Source organism: Triticum urartu, chromosome 2A (assembly GCF_056163025.1).
Source record: "Triticum urartu cultivar PI428250 chromosome 2A, HENAU_Tu73, whole genome shotgun sequence".
In the NCBI taxonomy this organism is placed as follows: domain Eukaryota; kingdom Viridiplantae; phylum Streptophyta; class Magnoliopsida; order Poales; family Poaceae; genus Triticum; species Triticum urartu.
The window spans coordinates 315,619,322-315,647,166 of NC_141874.1; the positions used below are offsets into that span (position 1 = coordinate 315,619,322).

General features: G+C 47.9%; 1 long non-coding RNA gene across 18 annotated transcripts; it reads right to left on the reverse strand.

Annotated features, from left to right (window-relative positions):
- Window positions 1–524: 524 nt before the first annotated feature.
- On the reverse strand, window positions 525–3,650 carry LOC125537242 (uncharacterized). Of its 18 annotated transcripts, XR_015616358.1 has the most exons (6): window positions 3,398–3,650; window positions 3,050–3,250; window positions 1,911–2,861; window positions 1,747–1,803; window positions 1,279–1,376; window positions 525–793 (listed from the first exon to the last, which is right to left on the reverse strand). It is a non-coding gene; the product is annotated as an uncharacterized LOC125537242 (long non-coding RNA). The 18 variants fall into 18 exon arrangements; XR_007295717.2 differs by having other exon boundaries at window positions 1,747–2,861; XR_015616356.1 differs by having other exon boundaries at window positions 525–1,376; window positions 3,398–3,649.
- Between the last annotated feature and the right edge of the window lie 24,195 nt (window positions 3,651–27,845).

The window sequence follows — 27,845 nt, forward strand, 5'->3', positions numbered from 1 at the left end:
TAGAGGCTAGACTTTTTTGTTTTTTTTGACACGTTTTTTACGGGTAAATAGAGGCTAGAGCTAATTATAATTGATCGCCTTTCTTTGTGAAATAGATGTATCATACTACATCTTTTTGGAGCATCTCATGTCAAATACATAATAAAGTCATTTGACTGAAACTTTCATCATAAAGTGAGGCTGGAGGAGCCAGGTCAAGAGAATCCCTGATAGCACTTGTACTGATCATCCATGACAATTCCATCCTTGAAAAAAATGCCAGTCCAAGGAACGACTACTCCCTTGTCTTCCTGTTGTGTTTAAGTTATAGCAACATGATTTCACCGAAATGGGATCCCCACCATCGGAGTCAAATTCATAGGAGACTCCAGTCTATGGTCTTAACCCGATTTATGGACTTTAATTTATATAAGTAAACGCAAAGTACTATTAGAGATAAGAAGCACAACACAAAGTATTCATGTCAAACAGTAAGCATGGAATATCTACATCTACTGGAATCTGATGTTGCAAAGAGCCTAAACTTCACAAACTGCAATCTTATTGAGTGACAATATCCCCACTTATTTGCCAAGTGATCCTCAATCAATTGTTGATTACAGTGTTATCATTACAAAAGGGGGTCCAAATCTCAATTATCAGGTGTACGCACTGAAGGAGTAAGCTAGAACAATGTCAATCTATAGATGAGTCAAATACTTCAGTTGTGCTAATTTCTCACACAGTTGTTAGAAGCATACGTTGGTGCTCTAGTTAAGATCCAAATTAGACATACCTTCATTTATTATCAAACCTGAAATGATCCCAAGTGCATTAGCAAACTATAGTACATAGCCGGCAGCTATAGAAAATTAATTACAGTTTGCAGCATAGGAAATCACAAGCTAGTACAGGCTAAATAAAAGATCTAAATTCGGATTGAATAAAATATTCGGTTAAAAGATGATGTTACACACTGAGATACAATACACCCCCCTTCTGTGCCCAGTATATACTTAATAATGCATACTGACATACATATATCTCTAGAAAAAGGCATACATAATCAGATCATTATAAGTCAAAACTATATCATCAGCCAGGTCTTGTAATTTTGTGCAAACACATGTGTAGATCAATACTGAATTTATCATAGATAGGAATAGAAATTCCATAGCATGCAAAGCTAGCAGCATGACCAACTTCATCGAGCAGAAAGAGAAGGGAAGAAGACGACAATTAGGAGGGCTGAGGCAACAGCGGCAACAGAGCATCATCCAGCGGAAGCAACACACATACCGGGAGCAGCAGCGTAGTTCACATCTTCAGGTTGTGGGGAACATCTTCATAGGCTCAAGCCAGAGTCGAGCATCCCACGCAGGTCTCCCAAAATCAATCTGTACAATTATGCATGCACAATTGGCATCATGTGGCCTCTAACCAGTACGCACGTCTCCAAAAACCATTCCCTAACAAGCACAATTGGCGTAATGTGACCTATGATTGCCATGCACTTCCACAACCAAGCATAATGCCAATGTAGCAGATCAAATAGAAAAACTTATAATCAGGGGTTCAATTAATCTCACATGTAGTAACCTAACAAGTACCAAGAAAAACAAATATTTTATGAACTTGCATTGCCCATACAAAAATTGATCACATGGATTAAAATGAAAATTTTAACTAACAAAGTCAAAGTCCTTGAAGTACCTAGAAATTAAGTACCACTTAGAAAGTATCTTAGGGAAGAATTAGCAAGCATACCTCGATGTGAACCCTTATTGGAGCAAGCGAACATAAATTAAATCCGTTGACGGCTCACTGCCGATAAATAAAATCACCCATATATTTAGTCTCTTCAAAGAACTACATCACTAAGAACACAAACTGAAGAGGACTCCAATACACCAAAATTATAGAGAACCTGCCTTTCCGATAGTCGAGCATCCAGTAGAATATCAAACTCCTCGTGTTGCCAATGCCAACTATAGTAGAAGTGGAACATGGAACTATATAAGTTACTTGTAACAAATATCTAAGCAAGATTAAATCCAAGATATGATCAACCTTGTCAAGATCTGAACTACAACACAACATTTGAAATAAAACACTTGTCAGATAATCACCATAAGAGCATGGCGATCAATACTATCTCATGACTAAGAGGCACGATTTATTTCTACTAATGTAAAGTGAAAATGGAAATATTGCAATGGCATTGGAAGAGAAGTCAAGAGATAAATTTAAGAAAAAGAAGCAAATTTGATACGTGTAGATGTACATATCATATATAGAGGTATTGGAAAGCATACAATATCTGAGTCTCAATACATCTTACTACATATGGCCAACACCAACTCATGCTACGGCATCAAGGCCATCTGCCTCCCAAAATAAATGTCAAGGAATGAAGTTATTGCACTTACATCTGCAAGAGAACCTTAAACAGTTAGCATTTTGATTATCGTCATACTGAACATACAGAAAATAAGAAGCTTGATGCTCACCAAAATGTATTCACTCCAATAGCTTTGCCGCAGACTTAAGGTGAAACCTGGACTATCATCCTTAATTACAGTGTGGATATAGATTTGTGTACCCTAAACAGCTTAATATGCAACTCGTTATTTCTGAAATTGGTATTTTTCAATGGTTTTTGGTATAACACAATACGACCCAGACCTGTTTTTCCTCATTGATTACAACTAACTGCAACATCATTAATTACTGCTAACTCAATAGTACAATTTGATCTGAGTATAGCTAATGAAAAGGTCGTCTACCATAAGCCAAGTCGCCAAGTTATACCTGTGTGAGTACATCCTGCAAATTAACAGAATGCCCGTGGGACATATGATCGAGTATGTATGCTCCACAACCTGAACATATAGCAATTAAGAAAAGATGTTAAATTACTGAAGAACATCATACGTGGTTCTGAATAAGCGACTTTCCATGTCGTCTACAACTCCAAACTCATTGAATCATTTGGTCGAGCAGCTAGAGAGCGAAAAGGAATTCCAGAGTGTAACTGTAATCCAGTAAGCACGGGAGTCTAGATGGATACCTTGACGCGTCGAGTAGATCGGCCTTAGAGGGGGGAGAGGCGGCATGGGCGTGTTGCATCATTGGAGTGCAGGAAGGTGGGTTCCAGGGATCGATCGATGTCAGTGTCTCCAGAGATGAGGCTGCCGCTTCTCTTCACGTTGAGGCTGCCGCCTCCACAGCATCCCTCGCCATCGCCGCCCTGATCGACTGCCTCGCTACCCTGCCGGAGACGTGAAAGTCAACCAATAGAAAAGGAAACTCACAAGGTGAATGAGGAGAGAAGCGGCAGCGGCGGCGAATTTGCCCCCAATCCCGCACCGCGCTCCCACCCTGTCCCCATCCTGGCAAACGAGCTCCCAGCCCATACCCCATCCCGGCGGCCAAGCTCCAGCACGTATGCCATCCCGGCGACCGTGCTCCCACGACCGGGACTGCATCCACGAAGACCATGAGGGGCGAATGAGGAGTAGAGCGGCGGCGGTGAAATTTCTCACGTCTGGCGAGAGACGTGATTGGGAGCGACGTGGGGGAGAATGGGGCGTGGGGGTCTGTTCGTGACTTCGTGGGTCGTGGGAACTTTGTTTCCGAACGTGGTTGGGGCCTGGAGGATCGGTGGGCTGGGCTGGAGAGAGGGTTGCACGAGGGAAAATAATTGGCCTTGGCTCGTTGCATGCGTGGGCTCGTACGAGGGGGTGGGAGAGGACCCCGTGATGGCTATCGTACGAGGTGCGGGATCGAACGAGGTGGTTGAACCATCACGACGTTCGGTTCCTCTTTAATAGTAGAGATAAATAGATCCCCATTCTAAATTCCGGATCCCCTCTTTTTCAAACCCTAGTTTCCTGCTCCCCTCGTCGCCGGACGTGTCCGAATTGGGCCGCACACGTCCGCCCGCCGCCGCTGACCAATGGGACGCCGCCACGTCAGCCCCACGGCGCCCCACATCGCCGCCTCCACCGCGGGCCAGTGAGCCCACGGCCGGCCCTCCCCGGCCCGTTTCCCTCGCCCGCGGCGACCCCGCGCGCCGAGCCGGCCACTGCCGCCATAGTTCGGCGATCTCCGGCCGCCCAGCCCGTCGCCCAAGTCCGGCGCCGCCCTGCCCCGACGAGCTCCCTCCGCGCCGGCTTCCGCGCCCGCCGTTCCGTGCTCCGGCGAGAGCCCCTGCCCCGGCGAGCTCCCTCCTCTCCGGCCGCCTCGTCCTTCTCCGGTGACTTCAACCCCGGCGAACCTTGGGAGGCATGTACGTGCTACAGTGCTCGAGATCCAGATCCTGATCCGTTTCCCGCGGGTTGACTTTTTCCTCCCGAAACCATAGCTAATTTGCATTTTTCCGCATGTCGTATCTCCGCATCCGTAGCTCCGATTTGTGCGTGTAGCATATCAAAATGTTCGCCTCAGAGACAACATCATTTCATCTCACTGCATCATTTTCATTTGAGCTCATCTTGATGCCCAAAATGCTGTTGGAAGAGGGCTATGTGGTTATATTGTCAGATCTGTTTCATCAAATAGTTATTTGTCATTTTTGCCATGTTTAATGTGTTCATGATATGCTCCTCAGCTCTACATGAGTTTTGTTATATGCCATGCCATCTTTACAGAGGTGCTTACCATCTATTTTTGTGATATGTGTGGTGACTAGAAAAAGCTTGCAAAGTAGTGCAATCGGTAATGCTGATTTCAGGGACTTAGAATTTCATAAAGTCCTTGATCTGATTTTGTCAATATGCCATATGTTCATGTTGTTTCCTAGTGATCTGTTCCTCTTTTGAGGATGATCAGTAAGGATGATTTGTTAACATTGTGGTGCTCTATTCATCCATGTCTTTGTTTGCATTTATGGAGCAACGTAGATTGAGTCAATCGAGCTCTACTTTTACTATTTTGTGAATCCTGGCAGTTTGTTGTCTTGTTAGCGATTTTGCCGAGGATGTTGCTATTGATCCGTGGATGCTATGTTCTTTTTCTTGCCATGTCTAGTTTCTATGCCATGTATTCTTGAAGGGTGTATGCTTAGTTTGTCATGCCATGCTCTGTAGTGAGTGCATCGAGCTCGTAAACATGCCTACTCGTTACCAGATTTGCATGCTCCAGTTTTTCACTAAGTCTGAGATCTATTTATGTTTTTGCCAATGTCACATGCTTGCAATTGTACTTTCTGATCCATTTTGGCTCAAGGTCACTAAAGGACATTTGTTAAGTGCTTTAAGTAGCTTCATGTCATGCCTTGATTTACCACGTTAAGGTCCTGTAGCATGTAGTTTTCATGCTCTAAAGTGTGCTACCTGATGTTAAATTCCAGACTTGTGTTAATTTCACTAAGTCTGAAACCTGTTATCATTTGCTCTTTTGCCATGCGTGTTTGAACCTGTTAATGGATGAATTGGCCATAGCTCAGTGTTCATCTTTTGTCAAGCGTCATGAGTGGATCTCTTCCATGTATTTTTTTTTGTCATGTTTGAGTGATGTAGCATATTTATCTTGATGCATTTAGATGGCTACTTGCTGATAATCGCAGACCGGTGCCATATTTGTTTTGCTTGCCATTTCCAAACCGTGCATCCGATTCCGGTGATCTTGATATCGATTTCAACCGAAATCGCCTCACCTTTCCAGTGGAACTCTTGGATTTCCAAGTTGAGGCCAGGTTCAATCATTCCTTGTCAAATCTTGCATATGCATCCCATAGTGCATCCCGCATAGCATACCATGTTTGCATCATGTTGTTCGAGCATTGCACGTGGTTGATTGTGTTCCTTTTGCTTGTTTGTCTTGTTTGGGTAGATCCGGAAGATGAGTTCACTAACGAGGAACCCGTTGAGATTGCTTATGAGGATCAAGTATACTCTGACAACTTTGCAGGCAAGATGATCATACCCTCGAAATCACTTCTATCTTTGCTTGCTAGATGCTCGCTCTTTTGCCATGCCTATGCTACGATACCTACCACTTGCTTATCATTCCTCCCAAATTGCCATGTCAAACCTCTAACCCACCATGTCCTAGCAAACGTTGATTGGCTATGTTACCGCTTTGCTCAGCCCCTCTTATAGCGTTGCTAGTTGCAGGTGAAGATTGGAGATCATTCCTTGTTGGAACATTGTTTTTTGTTGGGATATCACTATATTATCTTGTTATCTTAATGCATATATATACTTGGTAAAGGGTGGAAGGCTCAGCCTTTTCCTAGTGTTTTGTTCCACTCTTGCCGCCCTAGTTTCCGTCATATCGGTGTTATGTTCTCGGATTTTGCGTTCCTTACGTGGTTGGGTGATAATGGGAACCCCTTGACAGTTCGCCTTGAATAAAACTCCTCCAGCAATGCCCAACCTTGGTTTTACCATTTGCCACCTAGCCTCTTTTTCCCTTGGGTTTCCGGAGCCCGAGGGTCATCTTTATTTAAACCCCCCGGGCCAGTGCTCCTCTGAGTGTTGGTCCACCTTGTCAGCCGCCGGTGGCCACCAGGGGAAACTCTGGGCTGGCCTACCGGAAGTTTGGACAATATGAGTGTGCCTGAGAACGAGATATGTGCAGCTCCTATCGGGATTTGTCGGCACATTCGGGCGGTGTTGCTGGACTAGTTTTACCATTGTCGAGGATGTCTTGTAGAACCGGGATACCGATTCTGATCGGAATGTCTCGGGAGAAGGAATATCCTTCGTTGACCGTGAGAGCTTGTGATGGGCTAAGTTGGGACTCCCCTGCAGGGATTTGAACTTTCGAAAGCCGTGCCCGCGGTTATGGGCATATGGGAATTTATTAATGTCCGGTTGTAGATAACATGAAACTTAACTTAATTAAAATGAATCAACCGCGTGTGTTACCGTGATGGTCTCTTCTCGGCGGAGTCCGGGAAGTGAACACGGTGTTGGAGTAATGTTTGACATAGGTTGTTCTAGGATCACTTCTTGATCATAGTTCTTCGTTCGTGCTTTGCTTTCTCTTCTCACTCTCTTTTGCGGACAGGATAGCCACCATATATGCTAGTCGCTTGCTGCAGCTCCACATATTACCTTGCCTTACCTATAAGCTTAAATAGTCTTGATCGTGAGGGTGCGAGATTGCTGAGTCCTCGTGACTCACAGTTTACTTCCAAACCAGATGCAGGGACCGATGATACCGTTCCAGACGATGCGCTTGAGCTCAAGCGGGAGTTCGACGAAGACTCTCGCCGTTACTATGTGTCTTTCCCAGATGATCAGTAGTGGTGCCCAGTTGGGGCGATCGGGGTCCATGTCGCATGTTGGGGTTGATCTTTTATTTTGGTACCGTAGTCGGACCATGAGTGTATTGGATGATTGTAATGTTATTCATGTATTTGTGTGACGTGGCGAGTGTAAGCCAGCTATGTACCTTTACCCCCTTTTATCTATTTACATGGGTTGTTGTGAAGATTACCTTACTTGCGACATTGCTTTCAATGAGGTTATGCCTCTAAGTCGTGCTTCGACACGTAGGAGATATAGCCGCATCGAGGGCGTTACAAGTTGGTAATCAGAGCCTTCCCCGACCTTAGGAGCCCCCCTGCTTGATCGAATAGCTGGCTTGTTGAGTCTAGAAAAATGTTTTGAGTCATTTAGGATTATATATATCGGAGAGTTTAGGAATTCTTTTTACTCCCCAGTCCCTTCATCGCTCTGGTAAGGCATTCTGACGTAGAGTTTGACTCTTCTCTTCTGAAATTTCACTAAAAAAATTTAGGATCACGCTGGTATCTTGGAATCGTTCTGATCGATTTGTGACGAGAACATTGTTCTTGGTGCCTCCTATCATTTAGGGGTTGTGGCAGTGTCCCGGGGAGTTGAGCTCCGAGGTGTTGTCGTCACAATTTTATCATTGCAGTTCTGGAATACCTGAGTTTAGTTTCGCCGACATCGAAAATCTCTTTTATGCAGTTGTTGGTGAGATAACCTCGACGCCACCCAGTACTAGGGCGGGAGTTCAGGAGTATTGCCATAACTTGTATAATGGATGCTTTTCGAAGGTTGAGGTAGACGATTTCCGAAGTTTTTTCTCGGTTATGTGTTGAAGGATGGATACAGCTGGATGTAGGATTTGCTAGATTTGGGTGAGATATTATGCTTCCCCTGTATCCCCAACACCTGATTGCATAACCGGAAAGGTTCGGGAGTTTCATAGGTGGGAATTCTTTTAGCTCTAGTTCTTCTTCCACGGATATTTGGTTTGAGATTGGGTGATCCTTACCGAGTATTCGTTCTTGTTTCGTACCTTGTTGTTTTTCTTCTACCTAAATTCTAAGTGGCTTCTCAATTTATGGATATGTGACCATTTCAATTGGAATGCATTCGTTCATTTTGTTCGGATGTGAGGACTTTATGTTGCAATTTCAACCCGTTTGATTCAGCTTCAATATTTGTCTATCTATGTGCTAATGGATATGAACCTCTTCAGGATGGCTCCTCCAACGCGCACGACTCCGAATCCTGATCTGCCACCACCACCTCCACCACCGGAGGCATGGCAAGCTGTGATGGCCGCTACCAATGCAAACACGCAGCTGATCATGCAACTTCTTCAAGAGTGCAATCAAGGGAACCAGGGCCAAGGCAACAATCACTTTGCTACACTCAACCAGTTCCTTGCTAACCAGCCAAAGACCTTCAGCAATTGTGTTGAGGCAACAGACGCTGATGATTTGCTCGTGGACATATGCAAGCATTTCGAGTGCAGTAACGTCAGGCCTGAGGACTTTGTCAAGTTCGCTTCCTTCCAACTCAAAGACCAAGCTGCAGAATGGTTTCAGCAGTACAAAGATTCCAGAGGAGGCCGTGTGATTACCTGGGATGAATTCCGTCAAGACTTCAAAGCTCATCATATTCCTCAGAGCGTGGTTGAAAGCAAGCGTGAGGAATTCCGTAACCTGAAGCAAGGCTCTATGTCTGTCTACGAGTACAACAAGATGTTTCAGACGCTCGCCCGTTTTGCTAAGCAGGACGTCCCTGAAGAGAAGAGCATGATATACCAGTTCAGGGGTGGTCTTAGAGAAGAAATCCAGCTAGCTCTCGTTCTCTTTGATCCCAAGAGGTACGATGAGTTTTACAACATGGCAATGAAGCAAGAGACTGCTCAACTGAAGTGAGATGCTTACAAGAAGCGAGTCAAAGATGCTACTCCTTCCTCAACTCAAGTGGCTAAGCAGCAGAAGTATTGGCTTCCTCCTCCTCCGTTCCGTCAGCCTTATCAGTAGAAGAGCAAAGGTGGCAGTGGATCTTCCCACCCACCCAACCCTGGCTTTCAGAACAAGACTTCGTCTCAAGCTCCAAGATCAAGTGCTCCGTATCACCGTCCGCTTTCAGAGGTCACGTGCAACAAGTGCCAATAGAAGGGTCACTATGCCAACAAATGCTTCAATCAGAGGCGTCTCCCTCCTCCTCCTCCTGTGAGATCGGCAAGTACAACTGTGGTCAAGCATAACCCCAAGCACGCCAAGGTCAACTTGATGAATGCAGCTCAGGCAGAGGACTCGTCAGATGTCATCATGGGTAACCTTCCTGTTAACGATGTTCCTGCAAAAGTACTTTTTGACACTGGTGCATCGCATTGTTTCATCTTGAGACATTTTGCATCTAAGCATGAGTTGTCTTCTCAAGTTTTGCATAAACCGTTAGCAGTTGTATCACCGAGTAAATGTTTGCTCGCGAACTACGAGATTCCGGATATTTCTATCATGATGGGTGATTTCAAGTTTTTGGCTTCTCCAATGGTCCTTGGTAACTCGGATATTGATCTTATTCTTGGAATGGACTGGCTTTCTAAGCACAAGGCTCGGCTTGATTGTGCAGCCAGGCAGATTCAATTGACTCATTCATCTGAGGATGTAATTGTTTTTGCCTCTCGGGATAATACCATCCGTCTGTTTTCTCTCAATGAGAAGGGTGAACTGGATGCCATCTCTCAAATTCCAGTCGTTTGCGAATATCAAGAGGTCTTTCCAAAAGAGCTTACAGGAATGCCTCCGCATCGGCCAGTTGAATTCGTTATTGATCTTGAGCCTGGCATGGAACCTGTTTGCAAACGTCCTTACAAGCTTGGACCTGAAGAGCTGAAGGAGCTGAAGAAGCAACTCGATATTCAAGAGCGAATGGGTCTCATCCGACCTAGTTCTTCTCCATGGGGTTATGGAGTTCTTTTTGTGAAGAAGAAGGATGGAACGGACCAACTTTGTGTTGACTACCGTCCATTGAACAAGAAGACTATAAAGAACAAGTACCCACTTCCTAACATCAACGAGCTGTTCGAACAACTCAAAGGTGCTCAAGTATTCTCCAAGCTTGATCTCTGTATGGGCTATCACCAGATTCGAATCCGTGAGCAAGATATCCCCAAGACGGCGTTCAAAACAAGCTATGGTTCATATGAATACACTTTCATGTCTTTTGGTCTCATCAACGCTCCTCCGACTTTCTCTCGCATGATGAACTTCATCGCCAATCCCTACACAAATGACTTCGTCTTGGTCTACCTCGATGACATTCTGGTCTTTTCGAAGAACAAGGAAGATCATGCCAAGCACTTGCATTTGGTGCTCGATAAGCTCAGAGAACATCAGTTTTATGCCAAGTTCTCAAAGTGCGAGCTTTGGCTCGATGAGGTTCTCTATCTTGGGCATATCATCTCTGCCAAGGGCATAGCGGTGAATCCTGAGAAGGTGTCTGCAATTGTGAATTGGGAACCACCTCAGAACGTGAAGCAACTCCGTAGCTTCCTTGGTCTCGCAAGCTACTGTCGAAGGTTTGTTGAGAACTTTTCAAAGATCGCGAAGCCTCTTTCAAACCTTCTCCAGAAGCACGTCAAGTACCTTTGGTCTCCGGAATGTGACATCGCTTTCAACACCTTGAAAGAGAAATTAGTCACTGCTCCAGTTCTGACTCCTCCTGATGAATCCAAACCGTTTGAGGTCTTTTGCGATGCCTCTCTTCAAGGTCTTGGTGCAGTGTTGATGCAAAAGAAGAAAGTTGTGGCTTATACCTCTCGCCAGTTGAAGCCCAACGAGAAGAACTACCCCACTCATGACCTCGAGTTGGCGGCAATTGTGCATGCTCTTTTGACTTGGAGACATCTCTTATTGGGAAGAAAAGTGGACATCTTCACTGACCATAAGAGTCTCAAGTACATCTTCACTCAGCCTAATCTCAACCTCAGGCAGACTCGTTGGGTCGAAATGATTCAAGAGTATAATCCGAGTATCGAATATACTCCAGGCAAGGCCAATGTGATTGCTGACGCATTGAGAAGGAAGGCTTACTGCAACAGTCTGATTCTCAAGCCCTACCAACCCGAGATTTGTGAAGCTTTCCGCAAACTCAATTTGCAAGTTGTTCCTCAAGGTTTCCTCGCCAACCTTCAAGTCTCTCCTACTTTGGAAGATCAGATTCGCGAGGCTCAACTTCTTGATGCTATGGTGAAGAAGGTGAAGATTGGGATTGCCAAGAGTCAACCCAAGTACAAGTGTTATCGCCTTGATGACAAGGATACTCTCTTCTTCGAGGATCGCATTGTGGTGCCTAAAGGTGACCTTCGTAAAGTCATTATGAACGAGGCTCACAATTCACTCCTCTCTATCCACCCTGGGAGTACGAAGATGTACCAGGACCTCAAGCAGGCTTATTGGTGGACTCGAATGAAGCGCGAGATTGCTCAGTTCGTGAATGAATGTGATGTCTGCAGAAGAGTGAAGGAAGAACACCAACGACCAGCTGGTCTCCTCCAACCTCTTGCCATTCCAGAATGGAAGTTTAACCACATTGAGATGGACTTCGTGATGGGATTTCCAAAGTCCTAGCGTGGCAATGATGCTATATTCGTTGTCATCGACAAACTCACTAAAGTGGCTCAGTTTCTGCCTATCAAAGAGTCTATCACTGCAGCTCAATTGGCGGAGCTGTATACCTCTCGGTTTGTCTCTCTGCACGGCATTCCACAGTTGATCTCTTCATACTGTGGCAGCATCTTTACCTCCAAGTTTTGGGATTCTTTTCAGAAGGCCATGGGCACCAACATCCGTTTCAGCACAGCTTTTCATCCTTAAACTAGCGGTCAAGTCGAGCGTGTCAATCAGATTCTTGAAGATATGCTCAGGGCTTGCGTTATCTCCTTCGGTATGAAGTGGGAAGATTGTCTTCCATATGCCGAGTTCTCCTACAACAACAATTTTCAAGCAAGTTTGGGCAAGGCCCCATTTGAAATTCTCTATGGCAGGAAGTGTCGTACTCCTCTTAACTGGTCAGAGACTGGTGAACGTCAACTTCTTGGAAATGACTTGATCACAGAGGCAGAGGAAATGTGCAAAGTCATTCGTGATAACCTCAAAGCAGCGCAATCGCGCCAGAAGAGCTACTATGATAGTAAGCATCATGATTTGGCTTTCGAGATCGGAGACCATGTTTACCTCCGCATCTCTCCAATGAAAGGTACTCGTCGCTTCGGTATCAAAGGGAAGCTTACCCCTAGATACGTGGGTCCTTTCAAGATCGTCAGCAAGAGAGGCGATCTCGCCTATCAACTCAAGCTTCCTTCAAACTTTGCAAATGTGCACGACGTGTTCCATGTCTCTCAGCTCCGCAAGTGCTTCAAGACTCCTGACCGCATCGTCAACTTCGAAGACATTGATCTCCAAGAAGACCTTTCTTATCGTGAGCACCCAGTTGCTATTCTTGAAGAAGTTGAACGCAAGACTCGCAATAAGTCATTCAAATTCCTCAAAGTCAAGTGGTCACACCATTCTCACCGTGAAGCCACCTGGGAATGCGAGGATCACCTCCGTTCTGAGTACCCGACGTTTTTCCAGTCCTAGATCTCGGGACGAGATCCTTTCGTAGTGGTGGAGTGTTGTAACACCCCGGATGTAATTTACCTTATATGTATCCCAACTCTTGCCATTTCCGGCGCTAAGTTATTTTATTCTCCTCGGGTTCAGGTTTTTGTCTCCGTGTGTTGTTGCCTTTGTCATGCATCTCATATCATGTCATCATGTGCATTGCATTTGCATACGTGTTCGTCTGATGCATCCGAGCATTTTCCCCGTTGTCTGTTTTGCATTCCGGCGCTCCTATCTCCTCCGGTGGCCCTTTCTACCTCTTTTCGTGTGTGGGGGTTAAACATTTCCGGATTGGACCGAGACTTTTCATGCAGCCTTGGTTTACTACCGGTAGACCGCCTGTCAAGTTTCGTGTCATTTGGACTTCGTTTGATACTCCAACGTTTAACCGAGGGACCGAGAAGGCCTCGTTTGTGTTGCAGCCCAACACCCTTCCAATTTGTCCCAAAACCCACCTAAACCCTCTCCATCACCTAGAGCGTTCGATCACGATCACGTGGCCAAAAACCGCTCCTCATTTGGAGCTTCCTAGCTCCCTCTATGCCTATAAATAGATCCCCATTCTAAATCCCGGATCCCCTCTTTTTCAAACCCTAGTTTCCTGCTCCCCTCACCGCCGGACGTGTCCGAATTGGGCCGCACACATCCGCCCGCCGCCGCCGACCAACAGGACGCCGCCATGTCAGCCCCGCGGCGCCCCACATCGCTGCCTCCACCGCGGGCCCGTGAGCCCACGGTCGGCCCTCCCCGGCCCGTCTCCTCCCGTCGCCCGCGCCTTCATCTCCCTCGCCCGCGGTGACCCCGCGTGCCGAGCCGGCCACCGCCGCCGCAGTTCGGCGATCTCCGGCCGCCTAGCCCGTCGCCCAAGTCTGAAACCTGTTATCATTTGCTCTTTTGCCATGCTTGTTTGAACCTGTTAATGGATGAATTGGCCATAGCTTAGTGTTCATATTTTGTCAAGCATCATGAGTGGATCCCTACCATGTATCTTTTTGTCATGTTTGAGTGATGTATCATATTTATCTTGATGCATTTAGATGGCTACTTGCTGATAATCGCAGACCGGTGCCATATTGTTTTGCTTGCCATTTCCAAACCGTGCATCCGATTCCGGCGATCTTTATATCGATTTCAACTGAAATCACCTCACCTTTTCAGTGGCACTCTTGGATTTCCATGTTGAGGCCAGGTTCAATCATTCCTTGTCAAATCTTGCATATGCATCCCATGGTGCATCCCGCATAGCATACCATGTTTGCATCATGTTGTACGAGCATTGCACGTGGTTGATTGTGTTCCTTTTGCTTGTTTGTCTTGTTTGGATAGAGCCGGGAGACGAGTTCACTAACGAGGAGCCCATTGAGTTTGCTTACGAGGATCATGTCAACTCTGACAACTTTGCAGGCAAGATGATCATACCCTCGAAATCACTTCTATCTTTGCTTGCTAGATGCTCGCTGTTTTGCTATGCATATGCTACGATACCTACCAATTTCTTATCATGCCTCCCAAATTGCCATGTCAAACCTCTAACCCACCATGTCCTAGCAAACCGTTGATTGGCTATGTTACTGCTTTGCTCAGCCCCTCTTATAGCGTTGCTAGTTGCAGGTGAAGATTGGAGATTGTTCCTTGTTGGAACCTTGTTTTTTGTTGGGATATCACTATATTATCTTGTTATCTTAATGCATCTATATACTTGGTAAAGGGTGGAAGGCTCGGCCTTTGCCTAGTGTTTTGTTCCACCCTTGCCGCCCTAGTTTCCGTCATATCGGTGTTATGTTCCCGGATTTTGCGTTCCTTACGCGGTTGGGTGATAATGGGAACCCCTTGACAGTTCACCTTGAATAAAACTCCTCCAGCAATGCCCAACCTTGGTTTTACCATTTGCCACCTAGCCTCTTTTTCCCTTGGGTTTCCGGAGCCCGAGGGTCATCTTTATTAACCCCCCCCGGGCCAGTGCTCCTCTAAGTGTTGGTCCACCTCGTCAGCCGCCGGTGGCCACCAGGGGAAACTCTGGGCTGGCCTACCGGAAGTTTGGACAATCTGAGTGTGCCCTGAGAACGAGATATGTGTAGCTCCTATCGGGATTTGTCGGCACATTCGGGCAGTGTTGCTGGACTTGTTTTATCATTGTAGAGGATGTCTTGTAGAACCGGTATACCGAGTCTAATCGGAATGTCTCGGGAGAAGGAATATCCTTCATTGACCGTGAGAGCTTGTGATGTGCTATGTTGGGACTCCCCTGCAGGGATTTGAACTTTCGAAAGCCGTGCCCGCGGTTATGGGCATATGGGAATTTGTTAATGTCTGGTTGTAGATAACATGAAACTTAACTTGATTAAAATGAATCAACCGCGTGTGTTACCGTGATGGTCTCTTCTCGACGGAGTCCGGGAAGTGAACACGGTGTTGGAGTATTGTTTGACGTAGGTTGTTCTATGATCACTTCTTGATCATAGTTCTTTGTTCGTGCTTTGCTTTCTCTTCTCACTCTCTTTTGCGGACAAGATAGCCACCATATATGCTAGTCGCTTGCTGCAGCTCCACATATTACCTTGCCTTACCTATAAGCTTAAATAGTCTTGATCGCGAGGGTGCGAGATTGCTGTGTCCTCGTGACTCACAGTTTACTTCCAAACCAGATGCAGGGACCGATGATACCATTCCAGACGATGCGCTTGAGCTCAAGTGGGAGTTCGACGAAGACTCTTGCCGTTACAGACGATGTGTCTTTCCCAGATGATCAGTAGTGGTGCCCAGTTGGGGCGATCAGGGACCATGTCGCATGTTGGGGTTGATCTTTTATTTTGGTACCGTAGTCGGACCATGAGTGTATTGTATGATTGTAATGTTATTCATGTATTTGTGTGACGTGGCGAGTGTAAGACAACTATGTACCTTTACCCCCTTTTATCTATTTACATGGGTTGTTGTGAAGATTACCTTACTTGCGACATTGCTTTCAATGCGGTTATGCCTCTAAGTCGTGCTTCGACACGTAGGAGATATAGACGCATCGAGGGCGTTACACCACTTCCCATAGGGCACTGGACAGCCACCTCATCATACGATATATACATGGTGGACACACCCAAAGAAGGCAATGGCGACGAGACAGCGGAGGATGACCCCTCCAAGAAGCAACCCAAGCGCGGACGTCAGCGGCACCGCTCTAAGTCCCGCCAAAGCAAAAGTGGTGATTCTGGCACAGGAGATAATAACACTCCGGATAGTGCCGAAGATGGCAACGATCCCCTCCAGCACGATCTAGGACAGGAGGATGGAGAGGCCAGCCCTCCAGAGAGAGTGGCAGATGGAGAGGTGGAGGGTGATAATTACATGCCCCCCTACGAAGACGAGGCAAGCCTCGACGATGACGAATTCGTCGTGCCAGAGGATCCCATCGAACAAGAGAGCTTCAAGCGCCGGCTTATAGCCACGGCAAATAGCCTTAAGAAAAAGCAGCAGCAGCTTCAAGCTGATCAAGATCTGCTAGCTGACAGTTGGACTGAAGTCCTCACGGCCGAGGAATATAAACTCGAACGCCCCTCCAATAGTTACCCAAAATACAGGTTGCTACCCCGACTGGAGGAAGAAGCGTATGACGCGGCTAATCGGCCACCTCATGGCCGCGATAGAGAGGCATTCCAGCCAAAAGCTCAGCCTGCACCCCGACGCCATTAAAATAAAAAGGCATGGGGAAATACGCCAGACCTGCAAGACGTATTCTAGGACAAAGAAAAACATGAAAGATTGATCTACGGATCACGAGGGCGCGCCACTATGCGAGACGATAAACGTCACGCCGGATACAGTAAAAGTAAATCCTGCCGGGCTGAACACAGTGGGCAAGACACATTGGAGCTGCGTCGTGATATAGCCCAGTACAGAGGTGTCGCACACCCCTTATGCTTCACATATGAAGTAATGGATCATCAAATCCCAGAGGGTTTCAAACCCGTAAACATACAATCATACGACGGCACGATAGATCCTGCGGTATGGATCGAGGATTTCCTCCTGCACATCCACATGGCCCGCGGTGATGACCAACAGGCAATCAAATACCTCCCACTCAAACTTAAAGGACCAGCTCGACATTGGCTCAACAACTTGCCAGCAGAGTCCATTGGCTGTTGGGAAGATCTGGAAGCCGCATTCCTCGACAACTTTTAGGGCACTTATGTGCGACCACCAGACGCCGATGACCTGAGCCATATAATTTAGTAGCCAAAGGAATCGGCCAGGTAATTCAGGATGCAGAGGCCCTAGCATCTTTTGAACACAACATCCGCGATGAGTGGCTAGCCCGGCACCTTGGTCAGGAAAAGCCGAAATCAATGGCAGCCCTCACGACACTCATGACCCGCTTTTGTGCGGGAGAAGACAGCTGGCTGGCTTGCGGTAATAACATATCAAAGAACCATGGTACTTCGGATACCAAGGACAGCAATGGAAGGTCACGTCGCAACATACATAAGCGCCGCATTAACAGCGACAATACCGAGGATACGACAGTCAATGCCGGATTCAAAGGCTCTAAACCCGGTCAGCGGAAAAGGCCATTTAAAAGAAGCACTCCGGGCCCGTCCAGTTTGGACCGCATACTCGATCGCTCATGTCAAATACACGGCACCCCCGACAAGCCAGCCAACAACACCAACAGGGATTGTTGGGTATTCAAGCAGGTCGGCAAGTTAAATGCCGAAAATAAAGATAAGGGGCCACATAGCGATGACGAGGAAGAGCCTCGGCAGCCGAACACCGGAGGATAGAAGAGGTTCCCCCCACAAGTGCGGATGGTGAACATGATATACGCAACCCACATCCCCAAGAGGGAGCGGAAGCGTGCGCTCAGGGACGTATATGCGTTGGAGCCAGTTGCCCAAAAGTTCAACCCATGGTCCTCCTGTCCGATCCCCTTCGATCGCAGGGACCACCCCACTAGTATCCGTCATGGCGGATTCACCGCACTGGTCCTAGACCCAATCATTGACGGATTTCACCTCACTCGAGTCCTTATGGATGGGGGCAGTAGCCTGAACCTGCTTTACCAGGACACAGTGCGCAAAATGGGTATAGACCCCTCAAGGATCAAACCCACAAAAACGACCTTTAAAGGCGTAATACCAGGTGTAGAGGCCCATTGCACAGTCTTAGTCACACTGGAAGTGGTCTTCGGATCCCCAGATAACTTCCGAAGCGAAGATTTAATCTTCGATATAGTCCTGTTCTTCAGTGGTTATCATGCACTGCTCGGGCGAACCGCATTTGCAATTCAATACGGTACCGCATTATGCATACCTCAAGCTCAAGATGCCAGGACCTCGGGGGGTCATCACAGTCAATGGAAACACAGAGCGCTCTCTCCGCATGAAGGAGCACACTACGGCCCTCGCAACACAAGCACAAAGCAGCCTCTTAAGGCAATACACTAGTTCGGCGATTAAGGACCCGGACAACTTCAAGCGCGCCCAAAGTAATCGGCAACTGGACCGCCTGGCATGTCCCGAGCTCGCATAGCAATGCGGTCCCCACCCCGGCCCCAGCCAAACGGCGAAATTCGTGCCACGCGTACATAATTATGCATTAAAAATACCATGGGCACAGGTAGGGAGGGGGGCACAACTACGGCACGCCCCAATACGCGGCTTAAGCCGCACTAGGGGCTTCCCGCTTTGTTATTTTTCTCTTTCAGGACCTTAATCTTTGGAAACCCTGTCCGGCAGCATGATTGCCGAACACATGATGCAGCAACCAAGGAGGCAGAAAGCTACGTCACATCGCGGAATTCCCAGGTGGATTACGATAATGAGTGAAATATTTGCTTTAATACTGTTCCTCAGCTTGCCCTTGGAAGGGACATGTCAAACCGTCCTACTTTTTGCTTATCGCACTGCATGTATCATTCTGCTTTAACACACCTTTTTGAATAAACAATGCATAGCATTAAGACTATTATTCCATTCTTCCTTATATATATATATATGTTCATTCATGACATCCAGCACCCGTACACTCTGGTACGGCCAATACGCTAGGGGCTTAAGCATACCCCACAATACGGCGTGAGAAGTCTGGACACTTTCAACAGTGCGGCACCCCGAACTTATAGCATTATATGCATCAGCTCCGAATCATGTCTTGGGTCAATAGTTGGGTTTGCCCGGCTCCCATGTTTTGGTACCTTACGTTCCGCTATATCGGCTAAGGTAGCACTGGGAGAACTACTGCGATTGTGCCCCGGTTCTGCTGGGCTAAGCACCTCAGTAGAGAAAGCTAAAACTGACTGTCATGATAAGGCGAGAGACTGCTCGTTGTTCGAGAGGTTTTCGAGTCCCTAAAGTCTTATGCCGCTTAGAGCAAGGAGTCGGCCCTGTTCGGCTTAAGGCATGTATCGCACCCTGAATTTGGCCTTCCAAATACTAGGGGCTTCGCCGAAATTTAAAATTATAGAATTCTATGGCTAAGTGAGAGTGATAACGCATTATAGTCCGATTGCCTTGTTCTTTGTGCTGAGCACCTCCCTCGAAGGACCCAAAAATGGGAACAAGAGTGCTCAGGTTTATCTCGAACACCCCAGCACTCGTGGCATGGGGGCAGAAGCCGACGACTAGCCATCTCTCAGATTTGATAAACAGCCGAACAGAGGGTAATATTTTAAATTCAAACAAGCGTTGCATAGCGCATATGAACAAGTTTTCATGAATACAGGATTACACGAGCGGGTTTACTCAAATATTATATCCTTCGTACACTCGTCCGCTACGAGACGAGCACCCTTCAGGACACCCTCATAGTACATCTCGGGGTGGCGATGCTCCTTGCCCTCCGGTGGCCCTTCCTTGATCAGCTTCACGGCGTCTAGCTTGGCCCATTGCACCTTCACACGGGCGAAAGCCCGGCGTGCACCTTCGATGCAGACGGACCGCTTGACGACTTCTAGCCATGGGCAGGCATCCACAAGCCGCCTCACCAGGCCGAAGTAGCTGTTCGGAAGGGCGTCGCCAGGCCATAACCGGACTATAAAGCACTTCATGGCCTGTTCGGCCGCCTTGTGTAGCTCGACCAACTGCTTTAGCTGGTCGCTCATAGGCACCGGGTGTTCGGTCGCAGTATACTGAGACCAGAACAGCTTCTCCATTGAGCTTACCTCCTCGGCCTGGTAAAACTATGTGGCATCCGACACGCTGCGGGGCAAATCTGTGAATGCTCCTGGAGAGTTCCTGATTCGGGTAAGTAATAGGTAATTTACTTTCACATGCTTGCTTTGCATATAGAATGCCTTACCCGCCGCTATTTTCTTCATCGTGTCAATCTCCTGGAGGGCCTTGTGGGCTTCGGCCTTGGCACTCTTTGCGCTCTCAAGGGCCACGGCAAGCTCAAACTCTCGCGTCTTCAAGTCAAGCTCCAACGCCTCGTGCTTCGTTTTGTTTTCCGCTTGGTGTGCTCCTTGGCAGCTTTGTTTTCGGCCTCGGATAGCGCTTGCTTCAGGGTCGCCACCTCGGTCGTGGCCCCTGGCAAATTTATGATGATCCTGTCATTTTGCAATCGCATTCTTTTTATACATATCCATAGACTAGGTACTACTTACCTTTGTTCTCCTCGAGCTGCCTCTTGGCAAGGCCGAGCTCGTCCTTGGACCCTTTAAGGTCCTGCTTCAGTGCGGCGACCTCCGTAGTCAGTGCGGAAGATGCCAGCAGCGAAGCCTGCATACGCATATTGACATACTTATATTAGACTCCTACGATATTTTTTGAACCTCTATTCGGCTTTTCTTTGTGAACACCGAACAGAGCATCAGGGGCTACTGTCTATGCGGTAATATGTTTGCCATATTTCAAACACTTACCTCAAAGCCTGTTAGAAGGCTAGCACAGGCTTCAGTCAGTCCGCTCTTGGCGGACTGAACCTTCTGGACCACCGCGCTCATAATAGTGTGGTGCTCCTCGTCGATGGAAGCGCTGTGAAGCGCTCCCATCAGATTGTCCGGTGCCTCTGGATTGACAGAGGTCACCGGCACAGGCGTCTTGCCCCTCTTGGAAGGAGGCCGCCTGCCCGAGTCTGGAACCACTGGAGGTTCCGGCGCGGTGTTCCGCTGAGGGCCAAACTCGGAACCCTCGGGGGCCTTCTTCCCTCTGCTCCCGGAGTCCGTAAGGTCGCCTTGAGGCGCCTCCGGGACTGTCTCCCCTCGACCCGATGCCTCTTGAGACAATACCTCGGCGTTGTCCGTAGGGCAAGGGAAGGTGGCGGTCGGAAGTGGATAGCTATCCATATCCGACGAGCCCAGGGAGCCGTCCGACAATACATCGATATGGGCTCGTGGCGGGCTGCATAATCATAATTCGGCGTTAGGAGAAGCGGTGCGACAAAGGTATGCTATGAACTACTCTGGCACCCGGATACTTACGACTTCGCCAGGGGCTTGGCCCTGAGCAGCCACTCGTCTTCGCCTTCGGCGACGGTGGTGGAGTAGTCCGGAAGGAGGGTCCTTCCCTTCTTGGACCCTTCGCCCCCCCGGTTGGGGCGGTGTTGGTGTCAAAACCGGCGGATCTCGGGTAGGGGGTCCCAAACTGTGCGTCTAGGCCGGACAGTAACAGGAGGCAGGGGACACAATGTTTTACCCAGGTTCGGGCCCTCTTGATGGAGGTAAAACCCTATGTCCTGCTTGATTAATATTGATGATATGGGTAGTACAAGAGTAGATCTACCACGAGATCAGAGAGGCTAAACCCTAGAAGCTAGCCTATGGTATGATTGTATGTTCTAGTTGTTGTGTCCTACGGACTAAAATTCTCCGGTTTATATAGACACCGGAGAGGGTTAGGGTTACACAAGGTCGGTTACAAAGGAGGAGATATCCATATCCGTATTTCCTAGCTTGCCTTCCACGCCAAGTAGAGTCCCATCTGGACACGAGACGAAGTCTTCAATCTTGTATCCTCATAGTCTAACAGTCTGGCCAAAGGATATAGTCCGGCTGTCCGGAGACCCCCTAATCCAGGACTCCCTCAGGCGGCCTTCCTTTTCTTGTCTCCCCCAACTGAAGGGGGAGCATCTTCTTCTTCCTCCTCGTCTTCGGGGGAGGAGTGTATCGCAGATTTATCGAACGATGAGTCCGATAACACCTAGCATCGGGAACTCTTTCGGGTTCCCTTGGCCTTCTTGCTCTTCTCCAGCACCTTATAAGGGGCCGGAGTTAGCATCTCCGTAAGGAGAGCGTCCGCAGTATCTTTGGGCAGAGGGGCTGGACAGTTAATCTGCCCCGATGTCTCCACCCAGTCCTGTCAAAGGCATGGAGATCAGACCCCGCACATGATTAAGCTAGGGGAAATAAAATATGCTACCGGATGTATAGGACTCACCGAATGCGCTCGGCGCTTCGCGCTTAGCCCGCGGTCCTCGGTGAGGGAGGGAGGGACCTCGGCGCCCTTGAACAGCACCTTCCAAACGTCCTTGTGCATCGTGTCGAAGAGCTCGCTTAGAGTCTGGTGCTGGGCTGGGTCGAACTCCCACAAGTTGAAGTCCCGTTGTTGGCACGGGAGGATCCGACGGATGAGCATGACCTGGGCTATGTTGACAAGCTTAAGATTCTTGCCTGCCATATTCCGGATACATTTCTGGAGTCCGTCCAGCTCCACTGATGGGCCCCAAGACATGCCCTTCTCTTTCCAGGAAGTGAGCCGCGTGGGGACTCCTGATCGGAACTTAGGGGCGGCCACCCATTTGGCATCTCGCGGCTCGGTGATGTAGAACCACGCCGATTGCCACCCATTTATGGTCTCCACGAAGGAGCCTTCAAGCCATATAACGTTGGGCATCTTGCCCACCATGGCTCTGCCGCATTCTGCTTGTTGGCCCCCCACCACCTTCGGCTTGATATTGAAGGTCTTTAACCACAGGCCGAAGTGGGGCCGGATGCGGAGGAAAGCCTCACACACGACGATGAACGCCGAAATGTTGAGGACGAAGTTCGGGGCCAGATCATGGAAGTCCAGACTGTAGTAGAACATGAGACCACAGACGAATGGATGGAGGGGAAACCCCAGTCCACGGAGGAAGTGGTGGAGGAAAACTACCCTCTCGTGAGGTTCTGGGGTAGGGACGATCTACCTCGCAGTGGGCAGCCGATGCGCGATATTCGCGGCCAAGTATCCGGCTCCGCGCAGCTTCTTGATATGTCCCTCCATAACGAAGGAAGCCATCCATTTGCCTCCCGCTCCGGACATGATTGGAGAAGGTTGAGGGGAAGGATGTGGGCTTGGGCGTTGGAGCTCGAGTGCGCAAGAGTGGATGAGCAAGGGGGAAGAAGGTGTGGGTAGAAAACTATGTGCCACCACTAGCCTGGTAAAACTCGCTTATCCCCCAAGTGCCGTAATCGATGATGCGGTTGGGTTACCCACACCCATATTGATGAGAATCCCATAATTAGGGGGACATGATCTCTGCTTTGACAACACGTGTCAAAAAACTGCCTCATGTTATGTGCGGGGCTAGTTAAAGGAAACGGTTTGAATAATCACCGGGCCATGGCATACTGTCGTGTTGCCAAAACAAGTTAGCAAATTAGATTTGTGGAAATATTATTCTCTCTACGGTGGTATGTGGAACTTATTTTGCAGGGTCGGACACTATCCTTGTATTCAAATTCTTCGGTGGTGTATTCGGAGGAGGAACCCGCCTTGCAATGCCGAAGAAAATACTGCGCGCCAGACTCATCGTAATTGAAGCCTGGTTCAGGGGCTACTGAGGGAGTCCTGGATTAGGGGGTCTCCGGACAGCCGGACTATATCCTTTGGCCGGACTATTGGACTATGAAGATACAAGATTGAAGACTTCGTCTCGTGTCCGGATGGGACTCTACTTGGCGTGGAAGGAAAGCTAGGCAATACGGATATGTATATCTCCTCCTTGGTAACCGACCTTGTGTAACCATAACGCTCTCCGGTGTCTATATAAACTGGAGGGTTTAGTCTGTAGGACAACATACAATCATACCATAGGCTAGCTTCTACGGTTTAGCCTCTCCGATCTTGCGGTAGATCAACTCTTGTAATACCCATATCATCAAGAATAAATCGAGCTGGACGTAGGGTTTTACCTCCATCAAGAGGGCCCGAACCTGGGTAAAACATCGTGTCCCTTGCCTCCTGTTACCATCCGCCTTCGACGCACAGTTCGGGACCCCCTACCCGAGATCCGTCGGTTTTGACACCGACATGACCTCTGTGGCAACCGCTCGCTCCCCATGCGCCTCTTCGTGTACCGTGGCAACTGTCCACCAACTATTCGTCTTTCCCTCTCGATTTGGAACTGCTATCGCACGCTAGCTCTTCCTCCCTCCTCCATTTTCCTTCACCCTTCCTTCTGCCATTGTTAGATCGTCTTCTCCATGGAGGGAACAAGCCGGAAACGACCCCGTTATTCTTGCCCCGATCTGAATGATGACGCGGTGGAGGAACTAATTGATCGGTGTGATGTCATCACCTCGGCTAGCATGGAAGGTTCGTTCAAGACCATTCTCGACTCAACTAATAACATCATTACAAGGACCCCAAGGGTCTAGGAGCGGTTTGATCTCCCCTATCTTCTTCGCCATGACCCTGCTTACTGGCGCGGGGACGAGGGAAGCCTCACCTTGTGTAAGTTGATGCCGCTTGATAATGATACGTATGATGTTAAGATGGCATCGCTTGAGGGCAAGGCTTGGGCAAGCGCAAATGGAGATTGGGTTGTTTATATTGGGTACAACTGCGAGTGGGAACTTGTGAATGTGTACACTCGTCACCGGGTTCCACTTCAAAAAATCTCAGACGACTGCCTAGAGGTTGAGTACACCGATATTCTACGTGAGTTCAAATATGATCATGCTGACTGTCATCTACGGAAGATAGCAATTTGTCGAGTTCCCAACCGCTCTTGGGGTTATAGGAATGCTTATGTTGTCGCTATCTTCGACAAGCTTGTTTCCGTCCTTCATGGTTCGACACAATGGATATTGCTCAAAAACCAGTTTTTATACACGGATGAGTACTGGGATGCAATTCATACGAGGGCCTTATATTTGCTACCACCACTCATGGCACTGTTTTTGCATGGAATCCTCGTGATTTTGGTACGTGTGTCTTCCACCGTAATTATAATTGTTTCATCCACATGCATGCGGGTTAGCTAGTTTCCCTTTACTAATTAACCTTCTTGTGTTTCCAAGGTCCTGTGAACATTCCACCACCAAAATTGTATTCACGAGCATGAGGACGAGTAGGACCCATATACTCCATGGCGCCTGGCAACTTATTCTGATGGATCACCTCTTCTTTTCTGTATACGGGGCACTGCTGATGTTACTAAGCAGGTGCTATCTCGTATGGTCCCACTCTCCGAACCTATTCCAACATCCCTTGCAGGCTATTCGGGATGGATACTAGTGTACTAGCGCCAACACCGTCTCCCTGGTCCAGTATTGAAAGTCTTGGAGGAAACTCGCTCTTGCTTGGACAAAACTATCCAATGATGGTGGAAGGCGATCTAGTTGTTGTTGTTGACACAACGTTACTACCATTTATGAGAAGCAACTGTATCTATACCTCAGACATTACTATGCTTCCCTACCGTCCCAATATGGGTCCTGACATAGGCCGCTTCAGCCTCGATGATCAGTCTTGCGTTGGTCTCGAGATTGACAGTAGCTGCCCCTTCCCAGAGAATCACTTCTGGTTCAAAGCAAGCGTTTCCAACACCGATGAGTGGTTGAGCTGAAGTTCATTTCATCGCTTTGTTATTTGTTGTGTGAGAAAAACTTTACTAGAATGTTTTGTTGGAAATGATCTATAATCCAATGTGTATCCTCATTGTCGTTGTGGGTTGATGACTTGTTGTATGTAATCAATGGTACATTTGCATATGCGTCCATGAACTCACGCCTGCTAGTGGTGTCCATATGAACAGTGATAGTGATTTTAGTTGCAAAAATTAGATAGTGCTAGTGATTTGTAGCTGCATATTTTGACAAATCGCAGTGTAACAAGGTTGCAAAATGGCAATGTTACTAGATAAACAAATGTCAATCTTTCCAGTTTGAGAAATGGCATCATACCCAAAATGACAGATATGCCAATCTTACCCAATTTTTTGTACGTGTTTGCACACGCGTCATGCAAAACAACCGTTTGCGTTGAAGGGATGCATAAATCCTGCTCGGCACATTTTCCCTTAACTTCCTGGGAAGCTGTCGGTTTGCATATGGGTGTTCTAACTAAAATGTTTGCGATGAGTGTTTAATATTTAAAAACTGTTGATATTTTTTTCAAAAGAAAATCATTTGATAAGTCTGTACATTAAGAGAGAAAAACGCAAGTTCGTTCAAACCATATCATTCATTCAGTCACACTGCGAATTTATATTCATATGATCGAGAATTCGAGATACAGTATTAAACACCAAAAAAACTATTCCCGTCGGCGACGGAGGCGACATGCCACGCCATCATTATCGGTGTCGTCCTCTGGGACGCCGTTGTTGAAGTCTTCAAGGTAGCACAAAATGTTCTTCACTTGAAAATCAAACATCATGTCGTCGCGCGATCGACGGGCGGGGCGTGGGAGGATGGCAACTGGCGCCGCTGAGAGGTAGCGGTCGACGGCAGCGTCCCATGCCGCTGAGGGGGGGCGCGCATGGGCACGGGCATGGCAGGTGGAGCCAAACGCACGGGGACCAGCGCCGCGGTGGGTGGAGGGGTGTGCACGGGCACGACGAGTGCAGCCAAACGCATGGAGGTCGGCGCCACGGTGGGTTGAGGGGCGGGCACGGGCACGGGCGTTGGCGCTGGCATGTAGATGAGCTCACACGGGTCTGCGGAGACCTCCCTGATGCCCGCGGCTTCCAGCTCTGCGATAGTGCTCGGCGACCAGCCCGTCAATGCTATGGGGATGGTCGCTGGCGTGGGCGCGGAGATGGGAGCTGGGACAGGAGCGGCGGCAGCAACCGTCGTGGCCAGCTCATTCTGGGCCATGTCGATGAGGCCCCATTCCTCCTTATTTTCTATCTCCTCCGGCTTGGAGTCGACTTCACCAAACTTGAAGACTAGTGGTAGATGATCATTCTGCGCCATGCCGATGGAAGTTTGCGGGGGGGGGGGGGGGGTGATGTCTACTACACAACCTTCTCCTTGTAGACGTTGTTGGGCCTCCAAGTGTGGAGATTTGTAGGACAGTAGCAAATTTCCCTCAAGTGGATGAACTAAGGTTTATCAATCCGTGGGAGGCGTAGGATGAAGATGGTCTCCCTCAAACAACCCCGCAACCAAATAACAAAGAGTCTCCTGTGTCCCCAACACACCCAATACAATGGTAAATTGTATAGGTGCACTAGTGCCGCGAAGAAATGGTGATACAAGTGCAATATGGATGGTAGATATAGGTTTTTGCAATCTTAAAATATAAAAACAGCAAGGTAGCAAGTGGTAAAAGTGAGCGTAAACGGTATTGCAATGCTAGGAAACAAGGCCTAGGGTTCATACTTCCACTAGTGCAAGTTCTCTCAACAATAATAACATAATTGGATCATATAACTATCCCACAACATGCAACAAAGAGTCACTCCAAAGTCACTAATAGCGGAGAACAAATGAAGAGATTATTGTAGGGTACAAAACCACCTCAAAGTTATTCTTTCTGATCGATCTATTAAAGAGTTCGTACTAGAATAACACCTTAAGACACAAATCAACCAAAACCCTAATGTCACCTTGATACTCCAATGTCACCTCAAGTATCCATGGGTATGCTTATACGATATGCATCACACAATCTCAAATTCATCTATTCAACCAACACAAAGAACTTCAAAGAGTGTCCCAAAGTTTCTACCGGAGAGTCAAGATGAAAACGTGTGCCAACCCCTATGCATAAGTTCACGAGGTCACTGAACTCGCAAGTTGATCACCAAAACATACATCAAGTGGATCACGTGATAT